We start from the raw sequence: 13,382 nt of genomic DNA, 5'->3' as shown, positions 1-13,382 counted from the left end.
CAAACAAAATATCAGAGTCATCTTTTAAGCCCTTTTCTGACTCCTAAAACATGAAAAGATTGCCGAGCGTTTCTTTTACACTCGTTAAAACGGAATTAAAAGACGGTCCCCTTATAGCTCTTTTCTGACCGTAAAATCAGGAAAAGATTGCCGTGTTTTTGTCGTTTCAAACTCGATACGGAAATAAAACGACGTGTCCTTGATCGCTTTTTACTTTTCAGGTCAGTGACACTAACTATGAAAGTACTCCTTGGTCGCAAGATCAAGCGGTTCCCCCAGGTATTATTTTATACTTTTTCGGGCTTGAGGGACACAAATTTACGAAAAAGTCCAACTTGGAGTTTCCTTAAGTTTTTCAGACTCTCTAAAATTGAAAAACGCCGAGTTTCTCCTATACTGGGCTCGTTAAACATTTCACAGTAAAGGACCTGTTCAATTACAAACAGGAACGAACCACTCCTTCCTAGGGTTCGAATCAAAACTGGGTTGGACTCATCCGAAGGATGAGCTTATAATCAAGCATATGTTATCCTCCTCAAGCTTGTTAAAAATAAAGAGGTACTTGCCAGAAATGGTGGGGGAAAAGAGAGAAGAATGAGCCTATTTGTTACCTTTTGTTTAAAAGAAACTTTATTACCACTCTTGGACACGACACTTTTCATTCACCTGGGTTGGGAAATCTTTTATCTCACAGTCAATCAAACCACTTTTGAAAGTCTTTAACCGGGTTTCGGGGATTAACTTTGAGTTATTTAGCACCAAACCATCTGTCGTGTCGTTATGTGTTCAAGAGGTCTGCAAACAAAACTTTCATCTGCAAGATACTTGTCATCCATTTGACCATCCCTGAGTCAGTCCTTAAAGCAATATTTCTTCAACTTGAACAATGATTTCGTGTTGTGGGCTTGCCTGCAACGAGTCTCTTTCTATCGACATCAACACATTATCTAGAGAGATGACTTAGAAATCGTCAGTGCCTTGAAGTCTGCATGCATCAATGGCAGGTTCTCTCCCTTGACGTCAGTTTACATCATTGACTTTCGATCGAAGGATTCCGTGAAATGTTCGACACCAACTCATTCATTCACATCTCATGGATTGTACTGGGTACTTTGAGAACCATTGACATTACTGGTGGTCTCTCTCACGCTTGTTAACAGTTCACATCATCGACTGGTAATCAAGTGGTTTCTACCATGTTCGACATCGACTCATTTATTCGCATGGCTAGAATCGTACCAATTCGAGAAGTAGGAATGAAGACCCTGGATCAAATCTTTACCGTCCAGGCTGCGAGGAGTTTTGTATTCATTATCTAAGTAGACTAATCATAAACAGATGGCTGCGCCCATACTGTGTCTACAAAAGTCTATGATTATGATGTACTACAAAATCATTTCTGTATCAGAGTAGTTTAGTCTGTTAGTTAAAGTTTTTATCTGAGTATGGGAATGCCTACCTCAGTGATGATATAATCTTATCCATGTATTTTGTGTTGAAAATTGCAGGTTCCAACCAGGTTCTCCACGAGATAATCCTCGAAATGATAAAGCGCTTCACCCTTCCTAGATAATACAAAACCCTAATCTATTCCAGGCTTCGCACTTTAGGGGGCAATCTGTTACACTAAAAAATGTCACCATGGCTATTTACAGTCGGTATGGCTCAATCAACAGTCATACTACCCTTTTGAGCAAGTCTTATGCCTCTGCTATTCATGTCAAAATCCAAGAAAGAGAGAAAGTCCTTATAAAATATGTTTATCTCTGGGTACGCAGGTTCTCTCAAGCCTTGCCTGCGGGTACGCACCTTTTGTTCACAAGGTCTGCGTCCAAGGACGCTCTGTATCTAAAGGGGCAGGTGCGTCCCTCTGAAAAGGTTAAAATGCGCGAGTTTCATCTTCAAAAACTTACTTGTGGTCACTTCTAGAGCTTTCTAGAAGGTTCTTGGATGAATATTGAGCGCCTCCAGATGGTTCATGCACTCCTATCAAAGAGGAACTTATCCCATCAATAAGGGAGTGATCCCATCCAAAGAGGGGACTATCCCATTGATGGTGGACCTGATTAACTTCCTCTTGAGCACTATAAAAAAGGCATTGAGCCAGAAGGAAGAAGGTTGAAAGCTATAGATTTCTAAGGGTAAATGTTTCAGGAATTAGGACTCCCATTTAGAAGCTTGTGAGGAGAGATTGTCACCCTTACTTGTTCTATTTGGAAGTGGGTGAGCTTTGTCAAAGTAGAGGAAGACTCTTGTGGACCCTGGAAGGAGCTTGCACAACACCAAGGCTCAGGTTGTAATGGTTCCTTTTGATTACCTTTAATGCAAATTGGTCCATTCTCTCAATAGCTTGTTGTTAATGGGTTATTTCATGTACTCCTTGGTCTATATGTTGAATATGCTTTGTTTTATGTTATAATCAGGTGCTATTTAATTGTTTGACTGTTGGTGATTGCAGGTTTTGGAGAACGGGAGGAGCTCATCCGATCAACAAAGCCTGGACTTCTACAACAACGTTTGGACAGAGGTAAGAACGAAACACTTGATTTCTCATATCATAATGTATGTTTAGAGAAGGATAGCTCCAGTTTGTTTTGTTTGTCATTAGAATGTCTTAGACTTCTAGGAAGGTCAGCTGTGTCCGCACCCTTGACTGATTCCGTGTGACAATATGTTGTTCACTGTTATTTTATCACTTCTGGTTATTATATCATTTGCACATATTTGGTTGGATATTTTTCTTGGTTTGAGGAATATTCTGGGTTAGGAAATTACAGTGGTATCAGAGCATAGATCTGGCTCAGCCTGTGGAGCTAGCAATCTATGACACCGAGGGAAAAAACCTATATCTGTTACAGAGGTAGAGATACAGAGACACTGGGCGTAGGTTGGAGAACACTTACGGAGAGGGAGACTGTGTTCTAGTGGTGGACACAGAATAGGAGGAGCCTGTGGTGGACGCAGAGAAGGAGGACCGATGGCAGATGATGACGGGAAGAGATTTATGGATATGCTACTCAAATCCGTGCAGGATCTGTCGAGGCAGATTGAGGTGATGGGCAGAGGTTCACGGCAGTAGAGGCTAGACAACATGAAGCCCACGGGTTTTTCAGGTTGGTGAGGGATCGGGCGCATCCCACCATTTGCCAGAGCAGCGTGATATTGCGCAGCAGGTGGCCTCACATGCCCTACCCGCTCTACCATGCCCGCTTTCTTAGGAGCCGACACGGGGGCCTAGCCCAGCAGGAGGCAGAGCCCGACATATGGGTGATTATTTTGCAGAGTACCAGGCCTATGGGCAGGAGTTTAGGGAAGCCCTCTCATTCAGAGATTTTTTCAGCTCTAGCGAGATAGTAGACCCCGCGACCATCACAGAGGGTACCGGCATTACCATGATGGCGACACCCACTGTTCAACGAGTAGATTCCACTTGCCTATGTTTGATGGTTCATCAAACAATTCGGCAAAGTCTTGGGTGGAGCTGGACATTTATTTCCAGCTTAACCAGATGTCGGAGACAGAGGCCATCAAGGTGGAAACATTACATTTGGATGGTGAGGCCCAGGATTGGTGGTTTCATGGGATGGTTACACTAGGGCACTCCACAGTGACGACATATGCCGAGTTTACCAAGAGACTGATGGAGCGATATGATCGGAGGGATCTAGAGCAGCATTTTGTTGAGCTGACAAGGCTCAAACAGACAGGGAGCCCAGAGACCTACATTGTAGATTTCTTGAGGGTCTCTGTGATGGTGCCAGACCTATCCACGACACGGAGGGTCTATATGTATGTTGAGGGTTTAGCAGAGCCACTTCGGGGTTTAGTACGATCCACTAGACCAGCCACACTCTAAGACGCTATCAGTAGGACCCGGGACTTACAGGATGTCTTACCCAAGACCCGACACCTTACCCCCAGAGACAGACTTTCCAATCTAAGGGGAAGGCTATGAGGATTCCACATCCAAAGGGGAATCTAGGACAAGTACAACTTGACGATGATGCCAGGAGGGAGCTGAAGAAGAAGCAGTTGTGCTTCACTTGTCAGGAGCCATGGGCACCAGGACATAGATGTGCTGCTGATAAAGAACATTTTATTGAGGTCTTCTCTGAGAGTAGTGGAGAGGAGGATGACGAGGATGATGTGGAGGCAGGAGATAGCCATGCCATACAGGGTCCTTTGCCACCACCACCGCCAGCAGCAGGTGATGCATCTTTTGCACCCACTGGAGGGACCCTTGCAGCATTGCGGGGAGTTCCCAAGTATTTGATGCTACGTATACGAGGGACAGTACGTGGCTAGAGAGTATCAGTTTTGGTTGACAGTGGGGCGACCCACAGCTTCATCTATGCCCAGATGGTTGATCGGAGAGGTATACAGACAGAGAGCTTCGATAAGTTTTTAGTCTTGGTCCCAGGAGATCATACCATGACGTGTGCTCGTTATGTTCCAGAGCTTTCAGTGAAGATGGGCACCTACACATTGATTGACCACTTTTTCGTGGTCGATATTCCGGACACCAACATGATACAGGGTGTTTAGTGGCTTATCACTCTAGGGAAGGTCACGACAGATTGGAAGACCCTGGAGATGGAGTGGGATGATGAGAAGATAGGGAGGCATGAGAAGATACATGGACAACACACATATCTGCCTTAGACTGTTTCGACTCATCGAATGGAGGCACTCTTTCGAAAGGGAGACATAGAGTGGGTAGTAGAGTTGTGTGCATCAGAGGGAAGGACTACAGGGCGGACGGTACATCCGGAGATATATTTCATCCTTGACTGGTATGCCATAGTGTTTGAGGAGATTCTGCCAGGAAAGCCACCAGACCGGGGTTTGAGCACACTATCGAGCTTGATCCAGGCATCCAAGCAGTGATCACAACCCCTATAGGCACCCCAAGGCCTATCAATATGAGATTGAGCGGGCTATCCAGGAGTTGCTGGCTCTTGGACACATTCGATCGAGCACGAGTCCTTTTGCTTCTTCTATGGTGTTGGTGAAGAAGAAGGACGATACATTGAGGATGTGCATCGACTACAGGGTGAGGACTGATCACAACAGCCTCAAGTTCTTTTTGGAGCAGAAGCAGCTACAGGAGAGGCAGCAGAAGTGGATCAGTAAGATCCAAGCATATGACTTTGACATTGAGTATGTCAAGGGTAAGAATAACGTGGTAGCAGATGCCCTTTCACGTAGACTAGCCACATTGTCTCTTATGAGCTTGGATACAGATTGGAGGGCTCGACTCTTAGTAGAGTACTCCAAGGACAGGTTTGCATGTGAGGTTCTGGATGGGCAGGTGGTAGATGACAGGTACAGGGTGGTCGATGAGATCATCTACTACAGGGACCGGATCTTATTGACTGAGGGGTCTCAGCTCAAGAAGAAGATACTCCAGGCATCACATGATTCCCCATTGGCAGGAAATAAGTGTTTTACCAAAACCTACAGGACCATTAGGGAGAGGTTCTCATGGAAGGGCCTCAAGGAGGACATACTCCAACACATCCGGGAGTGCGATGTTTGCCTGAGGAACAAGGGAGAGATGAGCCATCCTGTAGGATTATTGTAGCCTCTTCCCATTCCGGAGAGGAAATGGGAGAGTATTTCGATGGATTTCATCACTGGGTTGCCCATGGTGCAGGGGAAGGATTGCATCTTTGTCGTCATTGATCGACTAACGAAGTACGCATATTTCTTTGCCATATCCGCACACTATACAACAGCACAGGTGGCCAAGCTGTTCTTCAGGGAGATCTTCAGGATACATGGTCTTCCTAAGACCATCGTCAGTGACAGGGGCAGCAGTTTCATGGGCGGGTTTTGGTAGGAGCTTTTCCGATTGGTGGGGACGGAGTTGACACCGAGTACCAGTTATCATCCACAGATGGATGGGCAGACAGAGATAGTTAACAAGTGGCTATAGGGCTACTTGCGTAACTATGTTAGTGGGCAGCAACGAGCATGGTTGAGGTGGCTGCATCTAGGGGAGTACTGCTACAATACTTCATATCACATGTCCATTGATATGTCACCATTCTATGCTTTATATGGGTATCATCCTTTATCTTTTGCTGACCTGATGTTTGGTGATAGCAAGGCTCCCAGAGCCAAGATATGGATCCAAGAGAGTCAGGATATTCTCTGAGCTCTCAAGGATAACATGGCTACAGCACAGAACCAACAGAAGTTGTATGCCGACAGGGGTCAGGTGGAGAGACAGTTTGAGGTAGGGGACATGGTCTACCTATGGTTACAACCATACCAACAGTCGTCACTAAGCAAAAGGGGGTTGAGAATCTTAAGCCCCGCTTTTATGGGTTGTACAGGGTGATACGCAAGGTTGGACAGGTTGCATATGAGTTGGAGGTTCCCCAAGGCAGCAAGATTCATAACGTTTTCCATGTATCATGCCTGAAAAAGGCATTGGGCAGTAGGTGACAGTGACAGATGAGCTACCACCCATGGATGACGAGGGGCATTTGGTATTGCAGCCGGAGGCTATCATTGATACCAGGAAGAGGCAGCTGCGGAGCAGGACGGTTCGGGAATTCTTGGCGAGGTGGAAGAATTTGTCGGATGAGGATGCCACTTGGGAGAGTGAGAAGATCTTGTAGCATCCATCACTTCAGTTGCTTGAGGACAAGCAACATTTTGCCGTGGGAGACTATAATATTCCTAATTAGCCATGGCTAATTGGAATATTCGATTTTGCCCAATTTTTGCCTTCTATAGTTATTTATAAATAAAAAAGTGAGGACGGGGGACATTACTCACTTTAAGAATAAAAAGTCACTTCCTATTAGCACAATGTTGTGACTTAAGGAGGAGCCAAGGGGGCCAAAGGGGGACGCAGAAATGGGGCCCACGTAGACACATGGCAAGAGGGGAATCACGCAGGAGGAGGTGAGCCTAGGGATTGTGAGAGGTAGAGGCTATAAAATAGAGAGAGCCCCCTCATTTTGGATCATTCTGGTTATGAGCATTTGTGATAGTCATTTCGACTTAGAGCACGCTGGCTATTTAGCTAGTTTGCAGCACTATTTAGTGCATTGAGTGTCTCCGTTCGGAGATCTCACCCTTAGCCCCGGGGGACTTCGAGTGCCTGCTCGGGAAAGGTATTTCCATTGGCATTCCAGCAGTAGTTTCATCAGCATTTCAGCAGCAGTTTCATCAGCATTTCAGCAGCAGTTTCATCAACGTCTTTGAGGAACTGTGCAGAACCCCAAGGGGGTGATTTTCGAGGGTCGGCCATTTCAGAAAAGCTTTCTGGGTTTTTCTAGGTTTTTTGAGTAGAGTCCGATTCCAGAGTTTCAGCCTTTTCTGAGGAGGGGAGCAGCCCCAAATCCTCATTCGATTTCTAGCAGCACGACAGTTTTCCAGCAGCTGGGACGCAGATCAGTGTGAGGCCATTCCAGGAAAGCTTTCTGGTTTTTCTAGGTTTCTTGAGTAGAGTCCGAATCCAGAGTTTCAGCTTTTTCTGAGGAGGGGAGCAGCCCCAAATCATCATTTGTTTTCTAGTAGCAGCAGCAGCATCCACGCAGAGAGGCCATTCTTGTCATTTTGAGAGTATTTCTTCACTTGCCTTGTGCAAGTCGAGGTGCCATTTGTCTAATCACCTCTTGTACTCATTTATTGCTCAGTATAATAAAATGGCTTAGCATTTCTCGCTACATTTCTTGTGTATCTGCTTATATTTCTGGTTTACATTATTATATGTTGTTCCACTGTTATTTTATCACTTCTAGGTTATTATATCATTTGCACATATTTGGTTGGAGTTTTTGCTGGGGTTTGAGGAATATTCTAGGTTAGGAATATTACATATTCTACCTTGACCTTAAACCTTCGCGAAGCCTCTGATCGTCCTTCGCGGACCCTAAATAATCAATTCAGACACAGTAATTACTCTTACTTCTGTGTCTACCCAAATTAGCTTAAGTATTGGTTAACTTCAACATGCATTATGATTATCTTCACGTAAACATATATTCTTACTTGTGTTCATATGACAAAGTAAAACACATAGATTCACGCATCAATATAGCATTAAATCATAAACCTAGTATTCAACATAACATAACCGCAAACATTCATAACAGAAGTAAAATAGCTCATACACAGATATCTCCAGAATAATTCTCTTTATTGATGGTTCAGATCTCCAGTACAAACTCTAACTTCCCTGCGCACACAGTTGCAGGGGTCCGCGCACTCAGCTGCAGACTTCTACCCTAGGCCTCTGTGCACTCAGTTGCAGAGCCTCTTCCTACGCTAAGACTCTTCGCTCTTAGCTCTCACAGACCCATTACATTGATCAATTGCCCAAAAATTACTAAGAACTGAACTAAAAATTGCCTTAGACTCTTCTAAGACTCCCTTTTTATACATTCCCATGGCCCGCGGACCAAGGGCGGATCTCATCAAGCCGACACAAGCTACCTAAACTAAGGGTGGAAACCCTTTTTGATTGTTTACACCTTTGTGCTCTGTGACCACAAAATGCGGAGACTTTACATTCTTTATACAAAACTTGGGCCTTTAGCCCAAAACTTGGGCTTTTAACCCCAAAATTGACCCTAGGGGACCCATTCCCAACAGGCCCCCAACACAAATTTGGTGACTCGCCCTAAGTCACTCAGCCGGTGCGGAGATCTTGTCGCGAAGACCTCCCAGCTCCACCTGTACGACTACAACCTCAGCGGTACACTGCATTGCCGCCTACTTAACCTGCTTGACCAGCTGCTCTCTCGTTTGGTTCTATGTTATCTGCCTGTATTTTTTGCTGTGTCGCCTGCAGACTAGCCAATTTCCCTTCAATGGAGGCAGTGAGTACATAGGCTTCCTCTAGCCAAGGCCCCAATCTGGCCTTTAGTACTGCCTCCTTGCGCTGAGCTGCATCCACCTGTTCCTTTAGTGCCTTCACTTCTTGCAACTTTTCCAACCTTTGCATGATGGCAACGGTGCACACCATCGCTTTGACCTCATCGTACCTCTGCTGTAGCTCTCGTGCCTCAGTTTCTAGTCTTTGTAGGTTGGGATCTTCTTGCAGATTGGTAACTACTTCGAGCGCCTGCTTGAAGAGCACAGTGCAATCCTTCACAGCGGTGTCAATAGCTACAACGACATCATCTTGACAATGGTCTCGCGTTGCTCTCTGACTTCTAGTGGAGTCGAAGGTTGGGCCCTCAACTCAAGTTCCGTGATCTTAAGGTTCAGTTCAAACTGAACCTTAGCCAGCTCTGTTTGTGCCTCACGCACACCTATAGCGAGCTTCCAGATCCTTGCGTCAACTGGCGCATCTTCAGGGATGTTCAACTCTGGAATAGTCTGGCATGCCTTAGCCACCACAGTTGTTGTGCGCTCATTCTTTTCTGTGATCTTCTTAAGAAGATCAATTGCGGACAATTTTTTGACGAACATCTATGCATTGTTCACCTTCTGCTCGCTGATAACATTCAAGGCGCGTTGTTCCTAAGCTCGTATTTCCACAATCACACCATCCAGCAGGGTGTGAAGGGCTTCACTTGGAAGCACGACCAAGTTTAACCCAACTTGCTTGATGGCGCTGACAGTGGCCCTGTCAGCCTCTGCTTTTGTGGTCAATGCTCCATCTGGCAGCGCGACAGCCCGAGGATCCATTGTATGGACCATCTCTGCTGCGTCTGAGGTTCTAGGCACCAAACTACTTGATGCCACGCTGCCCCACCCTACAGTGGTCTACACCTGAGTAGCCTGGATCTGCAGCTCACACAAACCCATTTGAATGGCGACCAAGGCCTATTTCTACTACCACTCAAACTGTTGCAAAAATTCTGCGGTCGTGTCCCTCACTATATCATCGATATCATTAAAATCACCCTCTTTCATGGTGATTGGGTCTAGGGACGATTTTTTGGCCTTGGACTTCTTCAGCGGTCCTCCTTTCTCCTGCTCCCGTGTGTGCTTACCCGGAATGGAATAGTCTCCGGGTCCGCTCCTCCTTGCTCTGAGTGCTACTCCTCCTCGCCTGTCTGTGGAAAAGATGACTTCTGACTCCTATAAGAGTTGCAGTCGTCCTCTTCCTCTTCCCTTCTACCTGTGTTTTGGTCACACGCTATACTTTGGCTTTGTCCTCAGCTTCCTTCCTTCGATTTTCAGCCAACTACTCCATCTTTAACCTGCCCTCTTCCTTCTTCTGCTTTGTGGCAGACTTATTAGACCCAGCTGATAATTATGAGGCCTTGCGCCACTCTGTAGGCCAACTCTCTAGAACCGCAGTGATTGCATCATCCATCGCAAGGTATGGAAGATCATACCATTTTTGTGCAGGGTCCTTCCGCGCTCTAATGGAAACATAGTGGAAGTTCACCTTGAACTCCACATATTCAAACAAATTCTCAAAGACAGTCAGTGAGAGTCGCGGCTTGCGGTTGACTGCAGCCTAGATGCTTGATTCCATGAGAATCCAGAATATCTTGTTGTCCTTGATCCTTTGGGGTCCTTCGTGGCCCAGAGCGAAGAAAACTTCGTTGCTTTTGGCAGCTCTTGTGCAATCGGAGGAAACTGACTGTCCTCCGTAAGTCCCATGCAACCAGTACAAATGACAGCAACAACCATGCATAGTGGAAAGTCTTGCTTTGATCTTGCGCTTCTCTGTAGTTCACGAGGAACTCGCTGTAGAGGTAGCGCGCCCAGTTAAATTGTATGCCCTCCGCACACTAGGCCGCTAAAGATATCACCGGTGTCAGCATTTCATCTGCGCAATACTTCCTCATAATTTTCCCTGCCAAGATCTGGGTGGCTACTTTAATCGTAGGGTCGGTTATGCTAGAGATGGAGTAATCACACAGATTCTTGGCAAGCTTGAACTTGTCCTTCATTCGTTCGGCAAGGTCGCACTCACCCGAATTTCCGCCAAATTCCATGGTCAGATTCAAGCTTGAGTGCGGGAGTAAGGTGACCCTATAGATGAGCATGTCGGTGATTGGTATCGGATCTCCTAACCACAGGCACCCATCGTGCACCAACCATAACAACTGCTTGATCACTATCAAAGTTATGGGCACATGGTTGTAATGCGGCACCCATAGCAGGTTCAATAGTCATGCCTTATCCACCCCTTTTATCCATTGTCTTGGCTCCAGCACGGTCACACCAGAGTCTTTATAGAAGATGCAGTGCATGAATGTATCAGTCACCAAGTGGGGAAAGCACTCTATATCTGTTAAATCCTAGTCCTCCAACTTCAAAAGGGGGATACGCGCCAAGCGCGGTCCTTTGAATGTGATTTTGTCTAGCAGCAATGGGGTGAAAAGTGTGATTTTGTTCTCATCGATGTCCTTTGGTACCTTCGCCTTGCCTCGGTGTGGAGGGACATATGGTGGCAGCTTGGAGATAGGGTCTACCCCCTCAATGTCAATGTCTTCTGCCCCCATGTCAACATCTTCCACACCCACACCGACATCCTCTATGTCCTCGTCAGGTTCTAGGTCTACTACCTTGCCCTTCTCCTATGCAGTAGGCTTTTCTTTCTTCTGGTGTTTCCTTGGCGACTCACGCACCAACTATGTTGCTTTCTGCTTATCCTTCTTCATCTGGGGACCTTCTTTGGGTGGCATAGGCCTCAGCCTAGGTGACCTCAGCGATTTGGGTACTTCTGCAGGTACCTCTACACTCACTACCTCCGGGGCATCTCCCTCAGCTGCCATCGCTTCTCCAACACTTGCAGTCTCCACGGGTGCCGACATAATGCTAGTTAAAAGCTCTTGAGTTTCCTTCGACAATTTCTCAAACACTAAATGCACTACCAAAGCCTCGAAGTAATCAAGGTTCATGCGTTCCTGATAGCTCAACACCTCAATTCTCAAAATTCCAAGTGTTTTTGTTAGTCGACCATCTATAATTTATAGGCAATTTCGAATTTGAAAATGACCATTCCCCACAAAATCGGTTCATAAATGCTAGAGTGGCTACAAATTTTCAAATATATTGCTCTTAAATTCCGACTTAATTGCCACCCCCCACTCCATTTAGTCGTTTTCCCACTCTCAAGTCATGAACAGTGACCATAACGGTCACTTTCCGGCTCCCTGCACGGTCTCTCCTTCAACAATGCAGTGCCCCTCGCACTTCTGCTGACATTGTGACAATCCTCCATTCCGCGCAGTACCCCAACCATGTAGCTCTACAACTCGAGCAGTGTAGTTTATAGTCCCGCGCCTCCTTTCAGCTGCCTAGAGTGCTAAGACTATGCTTCCACCATATAGTCATCTGGTTGGATCCCCGATGTATGGCTTCAATCAACTACCATTCACCCTCCCTAGGAATGGCTCTCCATTCAACTTTACCAACTAAACTGCTCCACCATCGGTAATCTCCTTGATGACATAGGGCCACATCCAATGCATCCAAAATTTTCTTGGAAATTTATCAAATTCTTGTCATATAATAACACTAAATCATTTACCTTGAAGGTGCGTAGTTTGATGTGTCGATCATGCCATGCCTTTTCGCATTCCTTTTGAACTTGTTGATGGAATCTAGCCAGAAACCTATCTTCTTCCAATTATGCCAGCTATGCGAGCCTTTCTTCCATGGCTCTGCGATCCACCATTCTTGTGAATTCTGCTATGCGCAGACTAGGTACAATGTATTCCATTGGCATCACAACTTCAATGACATAAACCAACCTGAAAGGCGTTTTTCCAGTCAGCTTCTTACAAGTTGTTCTGTAAACCCATAGCACCGCGGGTACGTGCACATCCTAGTCGTTTCTTTGTGTATTTCAAACCTTCGTCAACACGTTCTCCAGTATCTTATTAAGCACTTCTATCGTGCCATTACCCTGTGGGTGATATGCGTGCTCTTCTGATGGTAAACCTAAAATTCCTCCATTAATGCGTTGATCGTTTCATTAAGAAAATGCATACCACGATCGCTCATTAAAAATTTTGGACAACCAAACCTTGTTAGCACGTACTCAAAGATGAATTTTGTTGTTTTCGTGCTTGTAAATTCCTTCATAGGCTGCGCCTCTGCCCATCTGGTTAAATACTCAGTCACGGTGATGATGTACCACACACCTGTCTTCTTTCCTGGAGGTTGAATTGGTCCCACAAATTTCAATCACCCATTTCTCAAAGGGCTATAACGATATCTGCAGCTTCAACGACAGCTCATCCCTCCATGATGGTATGCCAGTCCTTTGGCATGCATCGCATGCCCTACAATACGCTTTGAATCCTTATGCAGTGTCGGCCACCACAACCCAGCGCGTAGAATCTTCTATGTTTTTCTTTGCCCGCATAATTTCCTCACGCGTCTCCTCCATGAGCCTCAGTGAGGATGCTATTTCGTTCAAATTCTGGCACATAACATTGCAATATTTC

This window comes from Pinus tabuliformis, chromosome 2_1 (genome assembly GCF_031772625.1).
Source record: "Pinus tabuliformis cultivar Carrire ecotype Pingquan chromosome 2_1, CPIR1, whole genome shotgun sequence".
Classification (NCBI taxonomy): domain Eukaryota; kingdom Viridiplantae; phylum Streptophyta; class Pinopsida; order Pinales; family Pinaceae; genus Pinus; species Pinus tabuliformis.
The sequence above is the reverse complement of the archived record's forward strand: the minus strand, read 5'-3'. Positions refer to the sequence as shown.